The sequence below is a fragment of the Camelina sativa genome, chromosome 12, assembly GCF_030686135.1.
Source record: "Camelina sativa cultivar CO46 ecotype springtype chromosome 12, ASM3068613v1".
NCBI lineage: Eukaryota > Viridiplantae > Streptophyta > Magnoliopsida > Brassicales > Brassicaceae > Camelina > Camelina sativa.
Genome location: NC_141891.1, coordinates 31815077 through 31840570, shown reverse-complemented (window position 1 = coordinate 31840570; position 25494 = coordinate 31815077). Strand labels below are relative to the sequence as shown.

Sequence of the window (25494 nt, the reverse complement as noted above, 5' to 3'; positions counted from 1 at the left end):
AAAAAAAAAAAAAGGGGGGGAGGGAAGCAACACGAGGACTTCCCGGGAGGTCACCCATCCTAGTACTACTCTAGCCCAAGCACACTTAACTGCGGAGTTCTGATGGATCCGGTGCATTAGTGCTGGTATGATTGCATCCGTTAGTATATCCCATGCAATCGCATATATCATTTTTTGAAAACTGAATGGATCATTCGATGTGGGTCCCACTTGATATGCAGACCGGTTTAGTCACCTTGGATGTGCTTCAAACGTCGAAAAACAAGCGATAATCATGTCCAAACACTGTTTTGGAGCCGTAACTAATTGTGTCGGGATCACAAAAAAACATCTTAACTGCCTTCAAACGTCAAAATCTGCCCTCGAGAATTGTCCAATGGCACAAAGACCCATTGCCTTGCCAGAAGCTCTCTTGGGGCTTTTCAAAAAGGTATTATGGGTTGCGTGGTTCCTCACGGTCTGAAAGTTACGACGTTCTCTATGTACTATAGTCTTGCGAAACAATCAAAAAAAAAAAGGGGGGGGGGAGGGATGCAACACGAGGACTTCCCGAGAGGTAACCCATCCTAGTAATACTCTCACCCAAGCACGCTTAACTGCGGAGTTCTGATGGGATCCGGTGCATTAGTGCTGGTATGATCGCATCTGTTAGTATATCCCATGCAATCGCATATATCCTTTTTTGAAAACTGAGTGGATCATTCAATGTGGGTCCCACTTGATATGCGGACCAGTTTAGTCACCTTGGACGTGCCTCCAACGTCGAAAAACAAGCGATCACCATGTCCAAACTCTGTTTTGGAGCCGTAACTAATTGTGTCGGGATCACAAAAAACATCTTAAATGCCTTCAAACATCAAATCTGCCCTCGAGAATGGTCCAATGGTACAAATACCCATTTCCTTGCCAGAAGATCTCTTGGGGCTTTTCAATAAGGTATTATGTGTTGCGTGGTTCCTCACGGTCTGAAAGTTACGACGTTCTCTATGTACTATAGTCTTGCGAAACAACCAAAAAAAAAAAAAGGGGGGGGAGGGAAGCAACACGAGGACTTCCCGGGAGGTCACCCATCCTAGTACTACTCTAGCCCAAGCACACTTAACTGCGGAGTTCTGATGGATCCGGTGCATTAGTGCTGGTATGATTGCATCCGTTAGTATATCCCATGCAATCGCATATATCCTTTTTTGAAAACTGAATGGATCATTCGATGTGGGTCCCACTTGATATGCAGACCGGTTTAGTCACCTTGGATGTGCTTCAAACGTCGAAAAACAAGCGATAATCATGTCCAAACACTGTTTTGGAGCCGTAACTAATTGTGTCGGGATCACAAAAAAACATCTTAACTGCCTTCAAACGTCAAAATCTGCCCTCGAGAATTGTCCAATGGTACAAAGACCCATTGCCTTGCCAGAAGCTCTCTTGGGGCTTTTCAAAAAGGTATTATGGGTTGCGTGGTTCCTCACGGTCTGAAAGTTACGACGTTCTCTATGTACTATAGTCTTGCGAAACAATCAAAAAAAAAAAAGGGGGGGGAGGGATGCAACACGAGGACTTCCCGAGAGGTAACCCATCCTAGTAATACTCTCACCCAAGCACGCTTAACTGCGGAGTTCTGATGGGATCCGGTGCATTAGTGCTGGTATGATCGCATCTGTTAGTATATCCCATGCAATCGCATATATCCTTTTTTGAAAACTGAGTGGATCATTCAATGTGGGTCCCACTTGATATGCGGACCAGTTTAGTCACCTTGGACGTGCCTCCAACGTCGAAAAACAAGCGATCACCATGTCCAAACTCTGTTTTGGAGCCGTAACTAATTGTGTCGGGATCACAAAAAACATCATAAATGCCTTCAAACGTCAAATCTGCCCTCGAGAATAGTCCAATGGTACGAATACCCATTTCCTTGCCAGAAGATCTCTTGGGGCTTTTCAATAAGGTATTATGTGTTGCGTGGTTCCTCACGGTCTGAAAGTTACGACGTTCTCTATGTACTATAGTCTTGCGAAACAACCAAAAAAAAAAAAAGGGGGGGAGGGAAGCAACACGAGGACTTCCCGGGAGGTCACCCATCCTAGTACTACTCTAGCCCAAGCACACTTAACTGCGGAGTTCTGATGGATCCGGTGCATTAGTGCTGGTATGATTGCATCCGTTAGTATATCCCATGCAATCGCATATATCATTTTTTGAAAACTGAATGGATCATTCGATGTGGGTCCCACTTGATATGCAGACCGGTTTAGTCACCTTGGATGTGCTTCAAACGTCGAAAAACAAGCGATAATCATGTCCAAACACTGTTTTGGAGCCGTAACTAATTGTGTCGGGATCACAAAAAAACATCTTAACTGCCTTCAAACGTCAAAATCTGCCCTCGAGAATTGTCCAATGGTACAAAGACCCATTGCCTTGCCAGAAGCTCTCTTGGGGCTTTTCAAAAAGGTATTATGGGTTGCGTGGTTCCTCACGGTCTGAAAGTTACGACGTTCTCTATGTACTATAGTCTTGCGAAACAATCAAAAAAAAAAAAAGGGGGGGGGAGGGATGCAACACGAGGACTTCCCGAGAGGTAACCCATCCTAATAATACTCTCACCCAAGCACGCTTAACTGCGGAGTTCTGATGGGATCCGGTGCATTAGTGCTGGTATGATCGCATCTGTTAGTATATCCCATGCAATCGCATATATCCTTTTTTGAAAACTGAGTGGATCATTCAATGTGGGTCCCACTTGATATGCGGAGCAGTTTAGTCACCTTGGACGTGCCTCCAACGTCGAAAAACAAGCGATCACCATGTCCAAACTCTGTTTTGGAGCCGTAACTAATTGTGTCGGGATCACAAAAAACATCTTAAATGCCTTCAAACGTCAAATCTGCCCTCGAGAATGGTCCAATGGTACGAATACCCATTTCCTTGCCAGAAGATCTCTTGGGGCTTTTCAATAAGGTATTATGTGTTGCGTGGTTCCTCACGGTCTGAAAGTTACGACGTTCTCTATGTACTATAGTCTTGCGAAACAACCAAAAAAAAAAAAAGGGGGGGGGAGGGAAGCAACACGAGGACTTCCCAAGAGGTCACCCATCCTAGTACTACTCTAGCCCAAGCACACTTAACTGCGGAGTTCTGATGGATCCGGTGCATTAGTGCTGGTATGATTGCATCCGTTAGTATATCCCATGCAATCGCATATATCCTTTTTTGAAAACTGAATGGATCATTCGATGTGGGTCCCACTTGATATGCAGACCGGTTTAGTCACCTTGGATGTGCTTCAAGCGTCGAAAAACAAGCGATAATCATGTCCCAACACTGTTTTGGAGCCGTAACTAATTGTGTCGGGATCACAAAAAAACATCTTAACTGCCTTCAAACGTCAAAATCTGCAATCGAGAATTGTCCAATGGTACAAAGACCCATTGCCTTGCCAGAAGCTCTCTTGGGGCTTTCCAAAAAGGTATTATGGGTTGCGTGGTTCCTCACGGTCTGAAAGTTACGACATTCTCTATGTACTACAGTCTTGCGAAACAATCAAAAAAAAAAAAAAGGGGGGGGAGGGATGCAACACGAGGACTTCCCGAGAGGTCACCCATCCTAGTAATACTCTCGCCCAAGCACGCTTGACCGCGGAGTTCTGATGGGATCCGGTGCATTAGTGCTGGTATGATCGCATCCGTTAGTATATCCCATGCAATCGCATATATCCTTTTTTGAAAACTGAGTGGATCATTCAATGTGGGTCCCACTTGATATGCGGACCAGTTTAGTCACCTTGGACGTGCTTCCAACGTCGAAAAACAAGCGATAACCATGTCCAAACTCTGTTTTGGAGCCGTAACTAATTGTGTCGGGATCACAAAAAACATCTTAAATGTATTCAAACGTCAAAATCTGCCCTCGAGAATGGTCCAATGGTACGAATACCCATTTCCTTGCCAGAAGATCTCTTGGGGCTTTTCAATAAGGTATTATGTGTTGCGTGGTTCCTCACGGTCTGAAAGTTACGACGTTCTCTATGTACTATATTCTTGCAAAACAACCAAAAAAAAAAAGGGGGGGAGGGAAGCAACACGAGGACTTCCCGGGAGGTCACCCATCCTAGTACTACTCTCGCCCAAGCACACTTAACTGCGGAGTTCTAATGGATCCGGTGCATTAATGCTGGTATGATCGCATCCGTTAGTATATCCCATGCAATTGCATATATCCTTTTTTGAAAACTGAATGGATCATTCGATGTGGGTCCCACTTGATATGCAGACCGGTTTAGTCACCTTGGATGTGCTTCAAACGTCGAAAAACAAGCGATAATCATGTCCAAACACTGTTTTGGAGCCGTAACTAATTGTGTCGGGATCACAAAAAAACCTCTTAACTGCCTTCAAACGTCAAAATCTGCCCTCGAGAATGGTCCAATGGTACAAAGACCCATTGCCTTGCCAGAAGCTCTCTTGGTGCTTTTCAAAAAGGTATTATGGGTTGCGTGGTTCCTCACGGTCTGAAAGTTACGACGTTCTCTATGTACTATAGTCTTGCGAAACAACCAAAAAAAAAAAAAGGGGGGGAGGGAAGCAACACGAGGACTTCCCGGGAGGTCACCCATCCTAGTACTACTCTAGCCCAAGCACACTTAACTGCGGAGTTCTGATGGATCCGGTGCATTAGTGCTGGTATGATTGCATCCGTTAGTATATCCCATGCAATCGCATATATCATTTTTTGAAAACTGAATGGATCATTCGATGTGGGTCCCACTTGATATGCAGACCGGTTTAGTCACCTTGGATGTGCTTCAAACGTCGAAAAACAAGCGATAATCATGTCCAAACACTGTTTTGGAGCCGTAACTAATTGTGTCGGGATCACAAAAAAACATCTTAACTGCCTTCAAACGTCAAAATCTGCCCTCGAGAATTGTCCAATGGTACAAAGACCCATTGCCTTGCCAGAAGCTCTCTTGGAGCTTTTCAAAAAGGTATTATGGGTTGCGTGGTTTCTCACGGTCTGAAAGTTAAGACGTTCTCTATTTACTATAGTCTTGCGAAACAACAAAAAAAAAACAAAGGGGGGAGGGATGCAACACGAGGACTTCCCGAGAGGTAACCCATCCTAATAATACTCTCACCCAAGCACGCTTAACTGCGGAGTTCTGATGGGATCCGGTGCATTAGTGCTGGTATGATCGCATCTGTTAGTATATCCCATGCAATCGCATATATCCTTTTTTGAAAACTGAGTGGATCATTCAATGTGGGTCCCACTTGATATGCGGACCAGTTTAGTCACCTTGGACGTGCCTCCAACGTCGAAAAACAAGCGATCACCATGTCCAAACTCTGTTTTGGAGCCGTAACTAATTGTGTCGGGATCACAAAAAACATCTTAAATGCCTTCAAACGTCAAATCTGCCCTCGAGAATGGTCCAATGGTACGAATACCCATTTCCTTGCCAGAAGATCTCTTGGGGCTTTTCAATAAGGTATTATGTGTTGCGTGGTTCCTCACGGTCTGAAAGTTACGACGTTCTCTATGTACTATAGTCTTGCGAAACAACCAAAAAAAAAAAAGGGGGGGGAGGGAAGCAACACGAGGACTTCCCGAGAGGTCACCCATCCTAGTACTACTCTAGCCCAAGCACACTTAACTGCGGAGTTCTGATGGATCCGGTGCATTAGTGCTGGTATGATTGCATCCGTTAGTATATCCCATGCAATCGCATATATCCTTTTTTGAAAACTGAATGGATCATTCGATGTGGGTCCCACTTGATATGCAGACCGGTTTAGTCACCTTGGATGTGCTTCAAGCGTCAAAAAACAAGCGATAATCATGTCCAAACACTGTTTTGGAGCCGTAACTAATTGTGTCGGGATCACAAAAAAACATCTTAACTGCCTTCAAACGTCAAAATCTGCAATCGAGAATTGTCCAATGGTACAAAGACCCATTGCCTTGCAAGAAGCTCTCTTGGGGCTTTTCAAAAAGGTATTATGGGTTGCGTGGTTCCTCACGGTCTGAAAGTTACGACATTCTCTATGTACTACAGTCTTGCGAAACAATCAAAAAAAAAAAAAAAGGGGGGGGAGGGATGCAACACGAGGACTTCCCGAGAGGTCACCCATCCTAGTAATACTCTCGCCCAAGCACGCTTGACCGCGGAGTTCTGATGGGATCCGGTGCATTAGTGCTGGTATGATCGCATCCGTTAGTATATCCCATGCAATCGCATATATCCTTTTTTGAAAAATGAGTGGATCATTCAATGTGGGTCCCACTTGATATGCGGACCAGTTTAGTCACCTTGGACGTGCTTCCAACGTCGAAAAACAAGCGATAACCATGTCCAAACTCTGTTTTGGAGCCGTAACTAATTGTGTCGGGATCACAAAAAACATCTTAAATGTATTCAAACGTCAAAATCTGCCCTCGAGAATGGTCCAATGGTACGAATACCCATTTCCTTGCCAGAAGATCTCTTGGGGCTTTTCAATAAGGTATTATGTGTTGCGTGGTTCCTCACGGTCTGAAAGTTACGACGTTCTCTATGTACTATATTCTTGCAAAACAACCAAAAAAAAAAAGGGGGGGAGGGAAGCAACACGAGGACTTCCCGGGAGGTCACCCATCCTAGTACTACTCTCGCCCAAGCACACTTAACTGCGGAGTTCTAATGGATCCGGTGCATTAATGCTGGTATGATCGCATCCGTTAGTATATCCCATGCAATTGCATATATCCTTTTTTGAAAACTGAATGGATCATTCGATGTGGGTCCCACTTGATATGCAGACCGGTTTAGTCACCTTGGATGTGCTTCAAACGTCGAAAAACAAGCGATAATCATGTCCAAACACTGTTTTGGAGCCGTTACTAATTGTGTCGGGATCACAAAAAAACCTCTTAACTGCCTTCAAACGTCAAAATCTGAAATCGAGAATTTTCCAATGGTACAAAAACCCATTGCCTTGCCAGAAGCTCTCTTGGGGCTTTTCAAAAAGGTATTATGGGTTGCGTGGTTCCTCACGGTCTGAAAGTTACGACGTTCTCTATGTACTACAGTCTTGCGAAACAATCAAAAAAAAAAAAAAGGGGGGGGGGGGGGAGGGATGCAACACGAGGACTTCCCGAGAGGTCACCCATCCTAGTAATACTCTTGCCCAAGCACGCTTGACCGCGGAGTTCTGATGGGATCCGGTGCATTAGTGCTGGTATGATCGCATCCGTTAGTATATCCCATGCAATCGCATATATCCTTTTTTGAAAACTGAGTGGATCATTCAATGTGGGTCCCACTTGATATGCGGACCAGTTTAGTCACCTTGGACGTGCTTCCAATGTCGAAAAACAAGCGATAACCATGTCCAAACTCTGTTTTGGAGCCGTAACTAATTGTGTCGGGATCACAAAAAACATCTTAAATGTATTCAAACGTCAAAATCTGCCCTCGAGAATGGTCCAATGGTACGAATACCCATTTCCTTGCCAGAAGATCTCTTGGGGCTTTTCAATAAGGTATTATGTGTTGCGTGGTTCCACACGGTCTGAAAGTTACGATGTTCTCTATGTACTATAGTCTTGCGAAACAACCAAAAAAAAAAAAAAGGGGGGAGGGAAGCAACACGAGGACTTCCCGGGAGGTCACCCATCCTAGTACTACTCTCGCCCAAGCACACTTAACTGCGAAGTTCTGATGGATCCGGTGCATTAGTGCTAGTATGATCGCATCCGTTAGTATATCCCATGCAATCGCATATATCCTTTTTTGAAAACTGAATGGATCATTCGATGTGGGTCCCACTTGATATGCAGACCGGTTTAGTCACCTTGGACGTGCTTCAAACGTCGAAAAACAAGCGATAATCATGTCCAAACACTGTTTTGGAGCCGTAACTAATTGTGTCGGGATCACAAAAAAACATCTTAACTGCCTTCAAACGTCAAAATCTGCCCTCGAGAAAGGTTCAATGGTACAAAGACCCATTGCCTTGCCAGAAGCTCTCTTGGGGCTTTTCAAAAAGGTATTATGGGTTGCGTGGTTCCTCACAGTCTGAAAGTTACGACGTTCTCTATTTACTATAGTCTTGCGAAACAACCAAAAAATAAAAAAAAGGGGGGGAGGGATGCAACACGAGGACTTCCCGAGAGGTCACCCATCCTAGTAATACTCTCGCCCAAGCACGTTTAACTGCAGAGTTCTGATGGGATTCGGTGCATTAGTGCTGGTATGATCACATCCGTTAGTATATCCCATGCAATCGCATATATCCTTTTTTGAAAACTGAATGGATCATTCGATGTGGGTCCCACTTGATATGCGGACCGGTTTAGTCACCTTGGACGTGCTTCCAACGTCCAAAAAACAAGCAATAACCATGTCGAAACACTGTTTTGGAGCCGTAACTAATTGTGTCGGGATCACAAAAAAACATCTTAACTGCCTTCAAACGTCAAAATCTGCCCTCGAGAATGGTCCAATGGTACAAAGACCCATTGCCTTGCCAGAAGCTCTCTTGGGGCTTTTCAAAAAGGTATTATGGGTTGCGTGGTTCCTCACGGTCTGAAAGTTACGACGTTCTCTATGTACTATAGTCTTGCGAAACAACCAAAAAAAAAAGGGGGGGGAGGGATGCAACACGAGGACTTCCCGGGAGGTCACCCATCCTAGTACTACTCTCGCCCAAGCATGCTTAACTGCGGAGTTCTGATGGGATCCGGTGTATTAGTGCTGGTATGATCGCATCCGTTAGTATATCCCATGCAATCGCATATATCCTTTTTTGAAAACTGAGTGGATCATTCAATGTGGGTCCCACTTGATATGCGGACCAGTTTAGTCACCTTGGGCGTGCTTCCAACGTCGAAAAACAAGCGATAACCATGTCCAAACTCTGTTTTGGAGCCGTAACTAATTGTGTCGGGATCACAAAAAAACCTCTTAACTGCCTTCAAACGTCAAAATCTGAAATCGAGAATTTTCCAATGGTACAAAGACCCATTGCCTTGCCAGAAGCTCTCTTGGGGCTTTTCAAAAAGGTATTATGGGTTGCGTGGTTCCTCACGGTCTGAAAGTTACGACATTCTCTATGTACTACAGTCTTGCGAAACAATCAAAAAAAAAAAAAAAGGGGGGGGAGGGATGCAACACGAGGACTTCCCGAGAGGTCACCCATCCTAGTAATACTCTCGCCCAAGCACGCTTGACCGCGGAGTTCTGATGGGATCCGGTGCATTAGTGCTGGTATGATCGCATCCGTTAGTATATCCCATGCAATCGCATATATCCTTTTTTGAAAACTGAGTGGATCATTCAATGTGGGTCCCACTTGATATGCGGACCAGTTTAGTCACCTTGGACGTGCTTCCAACGTCAAAAAACAAGCGATAACCATGTCCAAACTCTGTTTTGGAGCCGTAACTAATTGTGTCGGGATCACAAAAAACATCTTAAATGTATTCAAACGTCAAAATCTGCCCTCGAGAATGGTCCAATGGTACGAATACCCATTTCCTTGCCAGAAGATCTCTTGGGGCTTTTCAATAAGGTATTATGTGTTGCGTGGTTCCTCACGGTCTGAAAGTTACGACGTTCTCTATGTACTATATTCTTGCAAAACAACCAAAAAAAAAAAAGGGGGGAGGGAAGCAACACGAGGACTTCCCGGGAGGTCACCCATCCTAGTACTACTCTCGCCCAAGCACACTTAACTGCGGAGTTCTGATGGATCCGGTGCATTAATGCTGGTATGATCGCATCCGTTAGTATATCCCATGCAATTGCATATATCCTTTTTTGAAAACTGAATGGATCATTCGATGTGGGTCCCACTTGATATGCAGACCGGTTTAGTCACCTTGGATGTGCTTCAAACGTCGAAAAACAAGCGATAATCATGTCCAAACACTGTTTTGGAGCCGTAACTAATTGTGTCGGGATCACAAAAAAACCTCTTAACTGCCTTCAAACGTCAAAATCTGAAATCGAGAATTTTCCAATGGTACAAAGACCCATTGCCTTGCCAGAAGCTCTCTTGGGGCTTTTCAAAAAGGTATTATGGGTTGCGTGGTTCCTCACGGTCTGAAAGTTACGACGTTCTCTATGTACTATAGTCTTGCGAAACAACCAAAAAAAAAAAGGGGGGGGAGGGATGCAACACGAGGACTTCCCGGGAGGTCACCCATCCTAGTACTACTCTCGCCCAAGCATACTTAACTGCGGAGTTCTGATGGGATCCGGTGTATTAGTGCTGGTATGATCGCATCCGTTAGTATATCCCATGCAATCGCATATATCCTTTTTTGAAAACTGAGTGGATCATTCAATGTGGGTCCCACTTGATATGCGGACCAGTTTAGTCACCTTGGGCGTGCTTCCAACGTCGAAAAACAAGCGATAACCATGTCCAAACTCTGTTTTGGAGCCGTAACTAATTGTGTTGGGATCACAAAAAACATCTTAAATGTATTCAAACGTCAAAATCTGCCCTCGAGAATGGTCCAATGGTACGAATACCGATTTCCTTGCCAGAAGATCTCTTGGGGCTTTTCAATAAGGTATTATGTGTTGCGTGGTTCCACACGGTCTGAAAGTTACGATGTTCTCTATGTACTATAGTCTTGCGAAACAACCAAAAAAAAAAAAAGGGGGGGAGGGAAGCAACACGAGGACTTCCCGGGAGGTCACCCATCCTAGTACTACTCTCGCCCAAGCACACTTAACTGCGGAGTTCTGATGGATCCGGTGCATTAGTGCTGGTATGATCGCATCCGTTAGTATATCCCATGCAATCGCATATATCTTTTTTTGAAAACTGAATGGATAATTCGATGTGGGTCCCACTTGATATGCAGACCGGTTTAGTCACCGTGGATGTGCTTCAAACGTCGAAAAACAAGCGACAATCATGTCCAAACACTGTTTTGGAGCCGTAACTAATTGTGTCGGGATCACAAAAAAACATCTTAACTGCCTTCAAACGTCAAAATCTGCCCTCGAGAATTGTCCAATGGTACAAAGACCCATTGCCTTGCCAGAAGCTCTCTTGGGGCTTTTCAAAAAGGTATTATGGGTTGCGTGGTTCCTCACGGTCTGAAAGTTACGACGTTCTCTATGTACTATAGTCTTGCGAAACAATCAAAAAAAAAAAAAAGGGGGGGAGAGGGATGCAACACGAGGACTTCCCGAGAGGTCACCCATCCTAGTAATACTCTTGCCCAAGCACGCTTGACCGCGGAGTTCTGATGGGATCCGGTGCATTAGTGCTGGTATGAACGCATCCGATAGTATATCCCATGCAATCGCATATATCCTTTTTTGAAAACTGAGTGGATCATTCAATGTGGGTCCCACTTGATATGCGGACCAGTTTAGTCACCTTGGACGTGCTTCCAACGTCGAAAAACAAGCGATAACCATGTCCAAACTCTGTTTTGGAGCCGTAACTAATTGTGTCGGGATCACAAAAATCATCTTAACTGCCTTCAAACGTCAAAATCTGCAATCGAGAATTGTCCAATGGAACAAAGACCCATTCCCTTGCCAGAAGCTCTCTTGGGGCTTTTCAAAAAGGTATTATGGGTTGCGTGGTTCCTCACGGTCTGAAAGTTACGACGTTCTCTATGTACTACAGTCTTGCGAAACAATCAAAAAAAAAAAAAAAAGGGGGGGGAGGGATGCAACACGAGGACTTCCCGAGAGGTCACCCATCCTAGTAATACTCTCGCCCAAGCACGCTTGACCGCAGAGTTCTGATGGGATCCGGTGCATTAGTGCTGGTATGATCGCATCCGTTAGTATATCCCATGCAATCGCATATATCCTTTTTTGAAAACTGAGTGGATCATTCAATGTGGGTCCCACTTGATATGCGGAGCAGTTTAGTCACCTTGGACGTGATTCCAACGTCGAAAAACAAGCGATAACCATGTCCAAACTCTGTTTTGGAGCCGTAACTAATTGTGTCGGGATCACAAAAAACATCTTAAATGCCTTCAAACGTCAAATCTGCCCTCGAGAATGGTCCAATGGTACGAATACCCATTTCCTTGCCAGAAGATCTCTTGGGGCTTTTCAATAAGGTATTATGTGTTGCGTGGTTCCTCACGGTCTGAAAGTTACGACGTTCTCTATGTACTATAGTCTTGCGAAACAACCAAAAAAAAAAAAGGGGGGGAGGGAAGCAACACGAGGACTTCCCGGGAGGTCACCCATCCTAGTACTACTCTCGCCCAAGCACACTTAACTGCGAAGTTCTGATGGATCCGGTGCATTAGTGCTAGTATGATCGCATCCGTTAGTATATCCCATGCAATCCCATATATCCTTTTTTGAAAACTGAATGGATCATTTGATGTGGGTCCCACTTGATATGCAGACCGGTTTAGTCACCTTGGACGTGCTTCAAACGTCAAAAAACAAGCGATAATCATGTCCAAACACTGTTTTGGAGCCGTAACTAATTGTGTCGGGATCACAAAAAAACATTTTAACTGCCTTCAAACGTCAAAATCTGCCCTCGAGAATGGTCCAATGGTACAAAGACCCATTGCCTTGCCAGAAGCTCTCTTGGGGCTTTTCAAAAAGGTATTATGGGTTGCGTGGTTTCTCACGGTCTGAAAGTTAAGACGTTCTCTATTTACTATAGTCTTGCGAAACAACAAAAAAAAAACAAAGGGGGGAGGGATGCAACACGAGGACTTCCCGAGAGGTCACCCATCCTAGTAATACTCTCGCCCAAGCACGCTTAACTGCGGAGTTCTGATGGGATCCGGTGCATTAGTACTGATATGATCGCATCCGTTAGTATATCCCATGCAATCGCATATATCCTTTTTTGAAAACTGAATGGATCATTCAATGTGGGTCCCACTTGATATGCGGACCAGTTTAGTCACCTTGGACGTGCTTCCAACGTCGAAAAACAAGCGATAACCATGTCCAAACTCTGTTTTGGAGCCGTAACTAATTGTGTCGGGATCACAAAAAACATCTTAAATGCCTTCAAACGTCAAAATCTGCCCTCAAGAATGGTCCAATGGTACGAATACCCATTGCCTTGCCAGAAGATCTCTTGGGGCTTTTCAATAAGGTATTATGTGTTGCGTGGTTCCTCACGGTCTGAAAGTTACGACGTTCTCTATGTACTATAGTCTTGCGAAACAACCAAAAAAAAAAAAGGGGGGGAGGGAAGCAACACGAGGACTTCCCGGGAGGTCACCCATCCTAGTACTACTCTCGGCCAAGCACACTTAACTGCGGGGTTCTGATGGATCTGGTGCATTAGTGCTGGTATGATCGCATCCGTTACTATATCCCATGCAATCGCATATATCCTTTTTTGAAAACTGAATGGATTATTCGATGTGGGTCCCACTTGATATGCAGACCGGTGTAGTCACCTTGGACGTGCTTCAAACGTCGAAAAACAAGCGATAATCATGTCCAAACACTGTTTTGGAGCCGTAACTAATTGTGTCGGGATCACAAAAAAACATCTTAACTGCCTTCAAACGTCAAAATCTGCCCTCGAGAAAGGTTCAATGGTACAAAGACCCATTGCCTTGCCAGAAGCTCTCTTGGGGCTTTTCAAAAAGGTATTATGGGTTGCGTGGTTCCTCACGGTCCGAAAGTTACGACGTTCTCTATGTACTATAGTCTTGCGAAACAATCAAAAAAAAAAAAAAGGGGGGGGGGGGGGGGGAGGGATGCAACACGAGGACTTCCCGAGAGGTAACCCATCCTAGTAATACTCTCGCCCAAGCACGCTTAACTGCGGAGTTCTGATGGGATCCGGTGCATTAGTGCTGGTATGATCGTATCTGTTAGTATATCCCATGCAATCGCATATATCCTTTTTTGAAAACTGAGTGGATCATTCAATGTGGGTCCCACTTGATATGCGGACCAGTTTAGTCACCTTGGACGTGCTTCCAACGTCGAAAAACAAGCGATAACCATGTCCAAACTCTGTTTTGGAGCCGTAACTAATTGTGTCGGGATCACAAAAAACATTTTAAATGCCTTCAAACGTCAAATCTGCCCTCGAGAATGGTCCAATGGTACGAATACCCATTTCCTTGCCAGAAGGTCTCTTGGGGCTTTTCAATAAGGTATTATGTGTTGCGTGGTTCCTCACGGTCTGAAAGTTACGACGTTCTCTATGTACTATAGTCTTGCGAAACAACCAAAAAAAAAAAAAGGGGGGAGGGAAGCAACACGAGGACTTCCCGGGAGGTCACCCATCCTAGTACTACTCTCGCCCAAGCACACTTAACTGCAAAGTTCTGATGGATCCGGTGCATTAGTGCTAGTATGATCGCATCCGTTAGTATATCCCATGCAATCGCATATATCCTTTTTTGAAAACTGAATGGATCATTCGATGTGGGTCCCACTTGATATGCAGACCGGTTTAGTCACCTTGGACGTGCTTCCAACGTCGAAAAACAAGCGATAACCATGTCCAAACTCTGTTTTGGAGCCGTAACTAATTGTGTCGGGATCACAAAAAACATCTTAAATGTATTCAAACGTCAAAATCTGCCCTCGAGAATGGTCCAATGGTATGAATACCCATTTCCTTGCCAGAAGATCTCTTGGGGCTTTTCAATAAGGTATTATGTGTTGCGTGGTTCCACACGGTCTGAAAGTTACGATGTTCTCTATGTACTATAGTCTTGCGAAACAACCAAAAAAAAAAAAGGGGGGGAGGGAAGCAACACGAGGACTTCCCGGGAGGTCACCCATCCTAGTACTACTCTCGCCCAATTACACTTAACTGTGGAGTTCTGATGGATCCGGTGCATTAGTGCTGGTATGATCGCATCCGTTAGTATATCCCATGCAATCGCATATATCCTTTTTTGAAAACTGAATGGATCATTCGATGTGGGTCCCACTTGATATGCAGACCGGTTTAGTCACCTTGGATGTGCTTCAAACGTCGAAAAACAAGCGATAATCATGTCCAAACACTGTTTTGGAGCCGTAACTAATTGTGTCGGGATCACAAAAAAACATCTTAACTTCCTTCAAACGTCAAAATCTGCAATCGAGAATTGTCCAATGGTACAAAGACCCATTGCCTTGCTAGAAGCTCTCTTGGGGCTTTTCAAAAAGGTATTATGGGTTGCGTGGTTCCTCACGGTCTGAAAGTTACGACGTTCTCTATGTACTACAGTCTTGCGAAACAATCAAAAAAAAAAAAAAAAGGGGGGGGGAGGGATGCAACACGAGGACTTCCCGAGAGGTCACCCATCCTAGTAATACTCTCGCCCAAGCACGCTTGACCGCGGAGTTCTGATGGGATCCGGTGCATTAGTGCTGGTATGATCGCATCCGTTAGTATATCCCATGCAATCGCATATATCCTTTTTTGAAAACTGAGTGGATCATTCAATGTGGGTCCCACTTGATATGCGGAGCAGTTTAGTCACCTTGGACGTGCTTCCAACGTCGAAAAACAAGCGATAACCATGTCCAAACTCTGTTTTGGAGCCGTAACTAATTGTGTCGGGATCACAAAAAACATCTTAAATGCCTTCAAACGTCAAATCTGCCCTCGAGAATGGTCCAATGGTACGAATACCCATTTCCTTGCCAGAAGATCTCTTGGGGCTTTTCAATAAGGTATTATGTGTTGCGTGGTTCCTCACGGTCTGAAAGTTACGACGTTCTCTATGTACTATAGTCTTGCGAAACAACCAAACAAAAAAAAAGGGGGGAGGGAAGCAACACGAGGACTTCCCGGGAGGTCACCCATCCTAGTACTACTCTCGCCCAAGCACACTTAACTGCGAAGTTCTGATGGATCCGGTGCATTAGTGCTAGTATGATCGCATCCGTTAGTATATCCCATGCAATCCCATATATCCTTTTTTGAAAACTGAATGGATCATTTGATGTGGGTCCCACTTGATATGCAGACCGGTTTAGTCACCTTGGACGTGCTTCAAACGTCAAAAAACAAGCGATAATCATGTCCAAACACTGTTTTGGAGCCGTAACTAATTGTGTCGGGATCACAAAAAAACATTTTAACTGCCTTCAAACGTCAAAATCTGCCCTCGAGAATGGTCCAATGGTACAAAGACCCATTGCCTTGCCAGAAGCTCTCTTGGGGCTTTTCAAAAAGGTATTATGGGTTGCGTGGTTTCTCACGGTCTGAAAGTTACGACGTTCTCTATTTACTATAGTCTTGCGAAACAACAACAAAAAAAACAAAGGGGGGAGGGATGCAACACGAGGACTTCCCGAGAGGTCACCCATCCTAGTAATACTCTCGCCCAAGCACGCTTAACTGCGGAGTTCTGATGGGATCCGGTGCATTAGTACTGATATGATCGCATCCGTTAGTATATCCCATGCAATCGCATATATCCTTTTTTGAAAACTGAATGGATCATTCAATGTGGGTCCCACTTGATATGCGGACCAGTTTAGTCACCTTGGACGTGCTTCCAACGTCGAAAAACAAGCGATAACCATGTCCAAACTCTGTTTTGGAGCCGTAACTAATTGTGTCGGGATCACAAAAAACATCTTAAATGCCTTCAAACGTCAAAATCTGCCCTCAAGAATGGTCCAATGGTACGAATACCCATTTCCTTGCCAGAAGATCTCTTGGGGCTTTTCAATAAGGTATTATGTGTTGCGTGGTTCCTCACGGTCTGAAAGTTACGACGTTCTCTATGTACTATAGTCTTGCGAAACAACCAAAAAAAAAAAGGGGGGGAGGGAAGCAACACGAGGACTTCCCGGGAGGTCACCCATCCTAGTACTACTCTCGCCCAAGCACACTTAACTGCGGGGTTCTGATGGATCCGGTGCATTAGTGCTGGTATGATCGCATCCGTTAGTATATCCCATGCAATCGCATATATCCTTTTTTGAAAACTGAATGGATCATTCGATGTGGGTCCCACTTGATATGCAGACCGGTTTAGTCACCTTGGACATGCTTCAAACGTCAAAAAACAAGCGATAATCATGTCCAAACACTGTTTTGGAGCCGTAACTAATTGTGTCGGGATCACAAAAAAACATCTTAACTGCCTTCAAACGTCAAAATCTGCCCTCGAGAAAGGTTCAATGGTACAAAGACCCATTGCCTTGCCAGAAGCTCTCTTGGGGCTTTTCAAAAAGGTATTATGGGTTGCGTGGTTCCTCACGGTCTGAAAGTTACGACGTTCTCTATGTACTATAGTCTTGCGAAACAATCAAAAAAAAAAAAAAGGGGGGGAGAGGGATGCAACACGAGGACTTCCCGAGAGGTCACCCATCCTAGTAATACTCTTGCCCAAGCACGCTTGACCGCGGAGTTCTGATGGGATCCGGTGCATTAGTGCTGGTATGAACGCATCCGTTAGTATATCCCATGCAATCGCATATATCCTTTTTTGAAAACTGAGTGGATCATTCAATGTGGGTCCCACTTGATATGCGGACCAGTTTAGTCACCTTGGACGTGCTTCCAACGTCGAAAAACAAGCGATAACCATGTCCAAACTCTGTTTTGGAGCCGTAACTAATTGTGTCGGGATCACAAAAATCATCTTAACTGCCTTCAAACGTCAAAATCTGCAATCGAGAATTGTCCAATGGAACAAAGACCCATTCCCTTGCCAGAAGCTCTCTTGGGGCTTTTCAAAAAGGTATTATGGGTTGCGTGGTTCCTCACGGTCTGAAAGTTACGACGTTCTCTATGTACTACAGTCTTGCGAAACAATCAAAAAAAAAAAAAAAAGGGGGGGGAGGGATGCAACACGAGGACTTCCCGAGAGGTCACCCATCCTAGTAATACTCTCGCCCAAGCACGCTTGACCGCAGAGTTCTGATGGGATCCGGTGCATTAGTGCTGGTATGATCGCATCCGTTAGTATATCCCATGCAATCGCATATATCCTTTTTTGAAAACTGAGTGGATCATTCAATGTGGGTCCCACTTGATATGCGGAGCAGTTTAGTCACCTTGGACGTGATTCCAACGTCGAAAAACAAGCGATAACCATGTCCAAACTCTGTTTTGGAGCCGTAACTAATTGTGTCGGGATCACAAAAAACATCTTAAATGCCTTCAAACGTCAAATCTGCCCTCGAGAATGGTCCAATGGTACGAATACCCATTTCCTTGCCAGAAGATCTCTTGGGGCTTTTCAATAAGGTATTATGTGTTGCGTGGTTCCTCACGGTCTGAAAGTTACGACGTTCTCTATGTACTATAGTCTTGCGAAACGACTAAAAAAAAAAAAGGGGGGGAGGGAAGCAACACGAGGACTTCCCGGGAGGTCACCCATCCTAGTACTACTCTCGCCCAAGCACACTTAACTGCGAAGTTCTGATGGATCCGGTGCATTAGTGTTAGTATGATCGCATCCGTTAGTATATCCCATGCAATCCCATATATCCTTTTTTGAAAACTGAATGGATCATTTGATGTGGGTCCCACTTGATATGCAGACCGGTTTAGTCACCTTGGACGTGCTTCAAACGTCAAAAAACAAGCGATAATCATGTCCAAACACTGTTTTGGAGCCGTAACTAATTGTGTCGGGATCACAAAAAAACATTTTAACTGCCTTCAAACGTCAAAATCTGCCCTCGAGAATGGTCCAATGGTACAAAGACCCATTGCCTTGCCAGAAGCTCTCTTGGGGCTTTTCAAAAAGGTATTATGGGTTGCGTGGTTTCTCACGGTCTGAAAGTTAAGACGTTCTCTATTTACTATAGTCTTGCGAAACAACAAAAAAAAAAACAAAGGGGGGAGGGATGCAACACGAGGACTTCCCGAGAGGTCACCCATCCTAGTAATACTCTCGCCCAAGCACGCTTGACTGCGGAGTTCTGATGGGATCCGGTGCATTAGTACTGATATGATCGCATCCGTTAGTATATCCCATGCAATCGCATATATCCTTTTTTGAAAACTGAATGGATCATTCAATGTGGGTCCCACTTGATATGCGGACCAGTTTAGTCACCTTGGACGTGCTTCCAACGTCGAAAAACAAGCGATAACCATGTCCAAACTCTGTTTTGGAGCCGTAACTAATTGTGTCGGGATCACAAAAAACATCTTAAATGCCTTCAAACGTCAAAATCTGCCCTCAAGAATGGTCCAATGGTACGAATACCCATTGCCTTGCTAGAAGATCTCTTGGGGCTTTTCAATAAGGTATTATGTGTTGCGTGGTTCCTCACGGTCTGAAAGTTACGACGTTCTCTATGTACTATAGTCTTGCGAAACAATCAAAAAAAAAAAAAAGGGGGGGAGAGGGATGCAACACGAGGACTTCCCGAGAGGTCACCCATCCTAGTAATACTCTTGCCCAAGCACGCTTGACCGCGGAGTTCTGATGGGATCCGGTGCATTAGTGCTGGTATGAACGCATCCGTTAGTATATCCCATGCAATCGCATATATCCTTTTTTGAAAACTGAGTGGATCATTCAATGTGGGTCCCACTTGATATGCGGACCAGTTTAGTCACCTTGGACGTGCTTCCAACGTCGAAAAACAAGCGATAACCATGTCCAAACTCTGTTTTGGAGCCGTAACTAATTGTGTCGGGATCACAAAAATCATCTTAACTGCCTTCAAACGTCAAAATCTGCAATCGAGAATTGTCCAATGGAACAAAGACCCATTCCCTTGCCAGAAGCTCTCTTGGGGCTTTTCAAAAAGGTATTATGGGTTGCGTGGTTCCTCACGGTCTGAAAGTTACGACGTTCTCTATGTACTACAGTCTTGCGAAACAATCAAAAAAAAAAAAAAAAGGGGGGGGAGGGATGCAACACGAGGACTTCCCGAGAGGTCACCCATCCTAGTAATACTCTCGCCCAAGCACGCTTGACCGCAGAGTTATGATGGGATCCGGTGCATTAGTGCTGGTATGATCGCATCCGTTAGTATATCCCATGCAATCGCATATATCCTTTTTTGAAAACTGAGTGGATCATTCAATGTGGGTCCCACTTGATATGCGGAGCAGTTTAGTCACCTTGGACGTGATTCCAACGTCGAAAAACAAGCGATAACCATGTCCAAACTCTGTTTTGGAGCCGTAACTAATTGTGTCGGGATCACAAAAAACATCTTAAATGCCTTCAAACGTCAAATCTGCCCTCGAGAATGGTCCAATGGTACGAATACCCATTTCCTTGCCAGAAGATCTCTTGGGGCTTTTCAATAAGGTATTATGTGTTGCGTGGTTCCTCACGGTCTGAAAGTTACGACGTTCTCTATGTACTATAGTCTTGCGAAACAACCAAAAAAAAAAAAGGGGGGGAGGGAAGCAACACGAGGACTTCCCGGGAGGTCACCCATCCTAGTACTACTCTCGCCCAAGCACACTTAACTGCGAAGTTCTGATGGATCCGGTGCATTAGTGTTAGTATGGTCGCATCCGTTAGTATATCCCATGCAATCCCATATATCCTTTTTTGAAAACTGAATGGATCATTTGATGTGGGTCCCACTTGATATGCAGACCGGTTTAGTCACCTTGGACGTGCTTCAAACGTCAAAAAACAAGCGATAATCATGTCCAAACACTGTTTTGGAGCCGTAACTAATTGTGTCGGGATCACAAAAAAACATTTTAACTGCCTTCAAACGTCAAAATCTGCCCTCGAGAATGGTCCAATGGTACAAAGACCCATTGCCTTGCCAGAAGCTCTCTTGGGGCTTTTCAAAAAGGTATTATGGGTTGCGTGGTTTCTCACGGTCTGAAAGTTAAGACGTTCTCTATTTACTATAGTCTTGCGAAACAACAAAAAAAAAAACAAAGGGGGGAGGGATGCAACATGAGGACTTCCCAAGAGGTCACCCATCCTAGTAATACTCTCGCCCAAGCACGCTTAACTGCGGAGTTCTGATGGGATCCGGTGCATTAGTACTGATATGATCGCATCCGTTAGTATATCCCATGCAATCGCATATATCCTTTTTTGAAAACTGAATGGATCATTCAATGTGGGTCCCACTTGATATGCGGACCAGTTTAGTCACCTTGGACGTGCTTCCAACATCGAAAAACAAGCGATAACCATGTCCAAACTCTGTTTTGGAGCCGTAACTAATTGTGTCGGGATCACAAAAAACATCTTAAATGCCTTCAAACGTCAAAATCTGCCCTCAAGAATGGTCCAATGGTACGAATACCCATTGCCTTGCCAGAAGATCTCTTGGGGCTAGTATATCCCATGCAATCGCATATATCCTTTTTTGAAAACTGAATGGATTATTCGATGTGGGTCCCACTTGATATGCAGACCGGTTTAGTCACCTTGGACGTGCTTCAAACGTCGAAAAACAAGCGATAATCATGTCCAAACACTGTTTTGGAGCTGTAACTAATTGTGTCGGGATCACAAAAAAACATCTTAACTGCCTTCAAACGTCAAAATCTGCCCTCGAGAAAGGTTCAATGGTACAAAGACCCATTGCCTTGCCAGAAGCTCTATTGGGGCTTTTTAAAAAGGTATTATGGGTTGCGTGGTTCCTCACGGTCCGAAAGTTACGACGTTCTCTATGTACTATAGTCTTGCGAAACAATCAAAAAAAAAAAAAAGGGGGGGGGGGGGGGGGAGGGATGCAACACGAGGACTTCCCGAGAGGTAACCCATCCTAGTAATACTCTCGCCCAAGCACGCTTAACTGCGGAGTTCTGATGGGATCCGGTGCATTAGTGCTGGTATGATCGCATCTGTTAGTATATCCCATGCAATCGCATATATCCTTTTTTGAAAACTGAGTGGATCATTCAATGTGGGTCCCACTTGATATGCGGACCAGTTTAGTCACCTTGGACGTGCTTCCAACGTCGAAAAACAAGCGATAATCATGTCCAAACACTGTTTTGGAGCCGTAACTAATTGTGTCGGGATCACAAAAAAACATCTTAACTGCCTTCAAACGTCAAAATCTGCAATCGAGAATTGTCCAATGGTACAAAGACCCATTGCCTTGCTAGAAGCTCTCTTGGGGCTTTTCAAAAAGGTATTATGGGTTGCGTGGTTCCTCACGGTCTGAAAGTTACGACGTTCTCTATGTACTATAGTCTTGCGAAACAACCAAAAAAAAAAAAAGGGGGGAGGGAAGCAACACGAGGACTTCCCGGGAGGTCACCCATCCTAGTACTACTCTCGCCCAAGCACACTTAACTGCAAAGTTCTGATGGATCCGGTGCATTAGTGCTAGTATGATCGCATCCGTTAGTATATCCCATGCAATCGCATATATCCTTTTTTGAAAACTGAATGGATCATTCGATGTGTGTCCCACTTGATATGCAGACCGGTTTAGTCACCTTGGACGTGCTTCCAACGTCGAAAAACAAGCGATAACCATGTCCAAACTCAGTTTTGGAGCCGTAACTAATTGTGTCGGGATCACAAAAAACATCTTAAATGTATTCAAACGTCAAAATCTGCCCTCGAGAATGGTCCAATGGTATGAATACCCATTTCCTTGCCAGAAAATCTCTTGGGGCTTTTCAATAAGGTATTATGTGTTGCGTGGTTCCACACGGTCTGAAAGTTACGATGTTCTCTATGTACTATAGTTTTGCGAAACAACCAAAAAAAAAAAAAAAGGGGGGAGGGAAGCAACACGAGGACTTCCCGGGAGGTCACCCATCCTAGTACTACTCTCGCCCAATTACACTTAACTGCGGAGTTCTGATGGATCCGGTGCATTAGTGCTGGTATGATCGCATCCGTTAGTATATCCCATGCAATCGCATATATCCTTTTTTGAAAACTGAATGGATCATTCGATGTGGGTCCCACTTGATATGCAGACCGGTTTAGTCACCTTGGATGTGCTTCAAACGTCGAAAAAAAAGCGATAATCATGTCCAAACACTGTTTTCGAGCCGTAACTAATTGTGTCGGGATCACAAAAAAACATCTTAACTGCCTTCAAACGTCAAAATCTGCAATCGAGAATTGTCCAATGGTACAAAGACCCATTGCCTTGCCAGAAGCTCTCTTGGGGCTTTTCAAAAAGGTATTATGGGTTGCATGGTTCCTCACGGTCTGAAAGTTACAACGTTCTCTATGTACTATAGTCTTGCGAAACAATCAAAAAAAAAAAAAAGGGGGGGGGGGGGGGGGAGGGATGCAACACGAGGACTTCCCGAGAGGTAACCCATCCTAGTAATACTCTCGCCCAAGCACGCTTAACTGCGGAGTTCTGATGGGATCCGGTGCATTAGTGCTGGTATGATCGCATCTGTTAGTATATCCCATGCAATTGCATATATCCTTTTTTGAAAACTGAATGGATTATTCGATGTGGGTCCCACTTGATATGCAGACCGGTTTAGTCACCTTGGACGTGCTTCAAACGTCGAAAAACAAGCGATAATCATGTCCAAACACTGTTTTGGAGCCGTAACTAATTGTGTCGGGATCACAAAAAAACATCTTAACTGCCTTCAAACGTCAAAATCTGCCCTCGAGAAAGGTTCAATGGTACAAAGACCCATTGCCTTGCCAGAAGCTCTCTTGGGGCTTTTCAAAAAGGTATTATGGGTTGCGTGGTTCCTCACGGTCCGAAAGTTACGACGTTCTCTATGTACTATAGTCTTGCGAAACAATCAAAAAAAAAAAAAAAGGGGGGGGGGGGGGAGGGATGCAACACGAGGACTTCCCGAGAGGTAACCCATCCTAGTAATACTCTCACCCAAGCACGCTTAACTGCGGAGTTCTGATGGGATCCGGTGCATTAGTGCTTGTATGATCGCATCTGTTAGTATATCCCATGCAATCGCATATATCCTTTTTTGAAAACTGAATGGATCATTCGATGTGGGTCCCACTTGATATGCGGACCGGTTTAGTCACCTTGGACGTGCTTCCAACGTCGAAAAACAAGCGATAACCATGTCCAAACTCTGTTTTGGAGCCGTAACTAATTGTGTCGGGATCACAAAAAACATTTTAAATGCCTTCAAACGTCAAATCTGCCCTGGAGAATGGTCCAATGGTACGAATACCCATTTCCTTGCCAGAAGGTCTCTTGGGGCTTTTCAGTAAGGTATTATGTGTTGCGTGGTTCCTCACGGTCTGAAAGTTACGACGTTCTCTATGTACTATAATCTTGCGAAACAACCAAAAAAAAAAAAGGGGGGGAGGGAAGCAACACGAGGACTTCCCGGGAGGTCACCCATCCTAGTACTACTCTCGCCCAAGCACATTTAACTGCAAAGTTCTGATGGATCCGGTGCATTAGTGCTAGTATGATCGCATCCGTTAGTATATCCCATGCAATCGCATATATCCTTTTTTGAAAACTGAATGGATCATTCGATGTGGGTCCCACTTGATATGCAGACCGGTTTAGTCACCTTGGACGTGCTTCCAACGTCGAAAAACAAGCGATAACCATGTCCAAACTCTGTTTTGGAGCCGTAACTAATTGTGTCGGGATCACAAAAAACATCTTAAATGTATTCAAACGTCAAAATCTGCCCTCGAGAATGGTCCAATGGTATGAATACCCATTTCCTTGCCAGAAGATCTCTTGGGGCTTTTCAATAAGGTATTATGTGTTGCGTGGTTCCACACGGTCTGAAAGTTACGATGTTCTCTATGTACTATAGTCTTGCGAAACAACCAAAAAAAAAAAAAAGGGGGGAGGGAAGCAACACGAGGACTTCCCGGGAGGTCACCCATCCTAGTACTACTCTCGCCCAAGCACACTTAACTGCGGAGTTCTGATGGATCCGGTGCATTAGTGCTGGTATGATCGCATCCGTTAGTATATCCCATGCAATCGCATATATCCTTTTTTGAAAACTGAATGGATCATTCGATGTGTGTCCCACTTGATATGCAGACCGGTTTAGTCACCTTGGACGTGCTTCCAACGTCGAAAAACAAGCGATAACCATGTCCAAACTCAGTTTTGGAGCCGTAACTAATTGTGTCGGGATCACAAAAAACATCTTAAATGTATTCAAACGTCAAAATCTGCCCTCGAGAATGGTCCAATGGTATGAATACCCATTTCCTTGCCAGAAAATCTCTTGGGGCTTTTCAATAAGGTATTATGTGTTGCGTGGTTCCACACGGTCTGAAAGTTACGATGTTCTCTATGTACTATAGTTTTGCGAAACAACCAAAAAAAAAAAAAAAGGGGGGAGGGAAGCAACACGAGGACTTCCCGGGAGGTCACCCATCCTAGTACTACTCTCGCCCAATTACACTTAACTGCGGAGTTCTGATGGATCCGGTGCATTAGTGCTGGTATGATCGCATCCGTTAGTATATCCCATGCAATCGCATATATCCTTTTTTGAAAACTGAATGGATCATTCGATGTGGGTCCCACTTGATATGCGGACCGGTTTAGTCACCTTGGATGTGCTTCAAACGTCGAAAAAAAAGCGATAATCATGTCCAAACTCTGTTTTGGAGCCGTAACTAATTGTGTCGGGATCACAAAAAACATTTTAAATGCCTTCAAACGTCAAATCTGCC

The 25494-nt window shown here is 44.5% G+C and overlaps 11 non-coding genes and 39 pseudogenes across 11 annotated transcripts; all 50 read right to left on the bottom strand.

Moving 5' to 3' along the window:
- Positions 1-21: 21 nt before the first annotated feature.
- LOC147932799 (5S ribosomal RNA) lies at positions 22-139 on the bottom strand (annotated as a pseudogene).
- Positions 140-528: 389 nt separating this feature from the next.
- Positions 529-647, bottom strand: LOC147932798 (5S ribosomal RNA; annotated as a pseudogene).
- A 387-nt stretch (positions 648-1034) lies between these two features.
- Positions 1035-1152, bottom strand: LOC147932797 (5S ribosomal RNA; annotated as a pseudogene).
- Positions 1153-1540: 388 nt separating this feature from the next.
- On the bottom strand, positions 1541-1659 carry LOC147932796 (5S ribosomal RNA; annotated as a pseudogene).
- Positions 1660-2045: 386 nt separating this feature from the next.
- Positions 2046-2163, bottom strand: LOC147932795 (5S ribosomal RNA; annotated as a pseudogene).
- A 390-nt stretch (positions 2164-2553) lies between these two features.
- Positions 2554-2672, bottom strand: LOC147932794 (5S ribosomal RNA; annotated as a pseudogene).
- A 388-nt stretch (positions 2673-3060) lies between these two features.
- On the bottom strand, positions 3061-3178 carry LOC147932793 (5S ribosomal RNA; annotated as a pseudogene).
- Positions 3179-3568: 390 nt separating this feature from the next.
- On the bottom strand, positions 3569-3687 carry LOC147932792 (5S ribosomal RNA). Its single transcript, XR_015576539.1, has one exon. It is a non-coding gene; the product is annotated as a 5S ribosomal RNA (ribosomal RNA).
- Positions 3688-4072: 385 nt separating this feature from the next.
- LOC147932791 (5S ribosomal RNA) lies at positions 4073-4190 on the bottom strand (annotated as a pseudogene).
- Positions 4191-4578: 388 nt separating this feature from the next.
- Positions 4579-4696, bottom strand: LOC147932790 (5S ribosomal RNA; annotated as a pseudogene).
- A 387-nt stretch (positions 4697-5083) lies between these two features.
- Positions 5084-5202, bottom strand: LOC147932789 (5S ribosomal RNA; annotated as a pseudogene).
- A 386-nt stretch (positions 5203-5588) lies between these two features.
- On the bottom strand, positions 5589-5706 carry LOC147932788 (5S ribosomal RNA; annotated as a pseudogene).
- A 391-nt stretch (positions 5707-6097) lies between these two features.
- LOC147932787 (5S ribosomal RNA) lies at positions 6098-6216 on the bottom strand. The gene has a single exon (XR_015576538.1). It is a non-coding gene; the product is annotated as a 5S ribosomal RNA (ribosomal RNA).
- A 385-nt stretch (positions 6217-6601) lies between these two features.
- LOC147932786 (5S ribosomal RNA) lies at positions 6602-6719 on the bottom strand (annotated as a pseudogene).
- Positions 6720-7115: 396 nt separating this feature from the next.
- LOC147932785 (5S ribosomal RNA) lies at positions 7116-7234 on the bottom strand (annotated as a pseudogene).
- Positions 7235-7621: 387 nt separating this feature from the next.
- Positions 7622-7739, bottom strand: LOC147932784 (5S ribosomal RNA; annotated as a pseudogene).
- A 390-nt stretch (positions 7740-8129) lies between these two features.
- LOC147932783 (5S ribosomal RNA) lies at positions 8130-8248 on the bottom strand (annotated as a pseudogene).
- Positions 8249-8635: 387 nt separating this feature from the next.
- Positions 8636-8754, bottom strand: LOC147932782 (5S ribosomal RNA). The gene has a single exon (XR_015577315.1). It is a non-coding gene; the product is annotated as a 5S ribosomal RNA (ribosomal RNA).
- A 391-nt stretch (positions 8755-9145) lies between these two features.
- On the bottom strand, positions 9146-9264 carry LOC147932781 (5S ribosomal RNA). Its single transcript, XR_015576537.1, has one exon. It is a non-coding gene; the product is annotated as a 5S ribosomal RNA (ribosomal RNA).
- Positions 9265-9649: 385 nt separating this feature from the next.
- LOC147932780 (5S ribosomal RNA) lies at positions 9650-9767 on the bottom strand (annotated as a pseudogene).
- Positions 9768-10154: 387 nt separating this feature from the next.
- Positions 10155-10273, bottom strand: LOC147932779 (5S ribosomal RNA). The gene has a single exon (XR_015575781.1). It is a non-coding gene; the product is annotated as a 5S ribosomal RNA (ribosomal RNA).
- Positions 10274-10660: 387 nt separating this feature from the next.
- LOC147932778 (5S ribosomal RNA) lies at positions 10661-10778 on the bottom strand (annotated as a pseudogene).
- A 391-nt stretch (positions 10779-11169) lies between these two features.
- On the bottom strand, positions 11170-11288 carry LOC147932777 (5S ribosomal RNA; annotated as a pseudogene).
- A 391-nt stretch (positions 11289-11679) lies between these two features.
- LOC147932776 (5S ribosomal RNA) lies at positions 11680-11798 on the bottom strand (annotated as a pseudogene).
- Positions 11799-12183: 385 nt separating this feature from the next.
- Positions 12184-12301, bottom strand: LOC147932775 (5S ribosomal RNA; annotated as a pseudogene).
- Positions 12302-12688: 387 nt separating this feature from the next.
- Positions 12689-12807, bottom strand: LOC147932774 (5S ribosomal RNA). The gene has a single exon (XR_015576507.1). It is a non-coding gene; the product is annotated as a 5S ribosomal RNA (ribosomal RNA).
- A 386-nt stretch (positions 12808-13193) lies between these two features.
- Positions 13194-13311, bottom strand: LOC147932773 (5S ribosomal RNA; annotated as a pseudogene).
- Positions 13312-13710: 399 nt separating this feature from the next.
- Positions 13711-13829, bottom strand: LOC147932772 (5S ribosomal RNA; annotated as a pseudogene).
- A 385-nt stretch (positions 13830-14214) lies between these two features.
- LOC147932771 (5S ribosomal RNA) lies at positions 14215-14332 on the bottom strand (annotated as a pseudogene).
- A 386-nt stretch (positions 14333-14718) lies between these two features.
- Positions 14719-14836, bottom strand: LOC147932770 (5S ribosomal RNA; annotated as a pseudogene).
- Positions 14837-15229: 393 nt separating this feature from the next.
- Positions 15230-15348, bottom strand: LOC147932769 (5S ribosomal RNA). The gene has a single exon (XR_015576536.1). It is a non-coding gene; the product is annotated as a 5S ribosomal RNA (ribosomal RNA).
- A 385-nt stretch (positions 15349-15733) lies between these two features.
- On the bottom strand, positions 15734-15851 carry LOC147932768 (5S ribosomal RNA; annotated as a pseudogene).
- A 388-nt stretch (positions 15852-16239) lies between these two features.
- LOC147932767 (5S ribosomal RNA) lies at positions 16240-16358 on the bottom strand. The gene has a single exon (XR_015576506.1). It is a non-coding gene; the product is annotated as a 5S ribosomal RNA (ribosomal RNA).
- Positions 16359-16743: 385 nt separating this feature from the next.
- On the bottom strand, positions 16744-16861 carry LOC147932766 (5S ribosomal RNA; annotated as a pseudogene).
- A 391-nt stretch (positions 16862-17252) lies between these two features.
- On the bottom strand, positions 17253-17371 carry LOC147932765 (5S ribosomal RNA; annotated as a pseudogene).
- A 391-nt stretch (positions 17372-17762) lies between these two features.
- LOC147932764 (5S ribosomal RNA) lies at positions 17763-17881 on the bottom strand (annotated as a pseudogene).
- Positions 17882-18266: 385 nt separating this feature from the next.
- Positions 18267-18384, bottom strand: LOC147932763 (5S ribosomal RNA; annotated as a pseudogene).
- A 388-nt stretch (positions 18385-18772) lies between these two features.
- LOC147932762 (5S ribosomal RNA) lies at positions 18773-18891 on the bottom strand. The gene has a single exon (XR_015576595.1). It is a non-coding gene; the product is annotated as a 5S ribosomal RNA (ribosomal RNA).
- Positions 18892-19281: 390 nt separating this feature from the next.
- On the bottom strand, positions 19282-19400 carry LOC147932761 (5S ribosomal RNA; annotated as a pseudogene).
- Positions 19401-19791: 391 nt separating this feature from the next.
- Positions 19792-19910, bottom strand: LOC147932760 (5S ribosomal RNA; annotated as a pseudogene).
- Positions 19911-20295: 385 nt separating this feature from the next.
- Positions 20296-20413, bottom strand: LOC147932759 (5S ribosomal RNA; annotated as a pseudogene).
- A 388-nt stretch (positions 20414-20801) lies between these two features.
- LOC147932758 (5S ribosomal RNA) lies at positions 20802-20920 on the bottom strand (annotated as a pseudogene).
- Positions 20921-21596: 676 nt separating this feature from the next.
- Positions 21597-21715, bottom strand: LOC147932757 (5S ribosomal RNA). The gene has a single exon (XR_015576512.1). It is a non-coding gene; the product is annotated as a 5S ribosomal RNA (ribosomal RNA).
- A 387-nt stretch (positions 21716-22102) lies between these two features.
- On the bottom strand, positions 22103-22220 carry LOC147932756 (5S ribosomal RNA; annotated as a pseudogene).
- A 388-nt stretch (positions 22221-22608) lies between these two features.
- LOC147932755 (5S ribosomal RNA) lies at positions 22609-22726 on the bottom strand (annotated as a pseudogene).
- A 399-nt stretch (positions 22727-23125) lies between these two features.
- On the bottom strand, positions 23126-23244 carry LOC147932754 (5S ribosomal RNA). Its single transcript, XR_015576510.1, has one exon. It is a non-coding gene; the product is annotated as a 5S ribosomal RNA (ribosomal RNA).
- Positions 23245-23641: 397 nt separating this feature from the next.
- Positions 23642-23760, bottom strand: LOC147932753 (5S ribosomal RNA; annotated as a pseudogene).
- Positions 23761-24145: 385 nt separating this feature from the next.
- Positions 24146-24263, bottom strand: LOC147932752 (5S ribosomal RNA; annotated as a pseudogene).
- Positions 24264-24650: 387 nt separating this feature from the next.
- Positions 24651-24768, bottom strand: LOC147932751 (5S ribosomal RNA; annotated as a pseudogene).
- A 388-nt stretch (positions 24769-25156) lies between these two features.
- On the bottom strand, positions 25157-25274 carry LOC147932750 (5S ribosomal RNA; annotated as a pseudogene).
- Between the last annotated feature and the right edge of the window lie 220 nt (positions 25275-25494).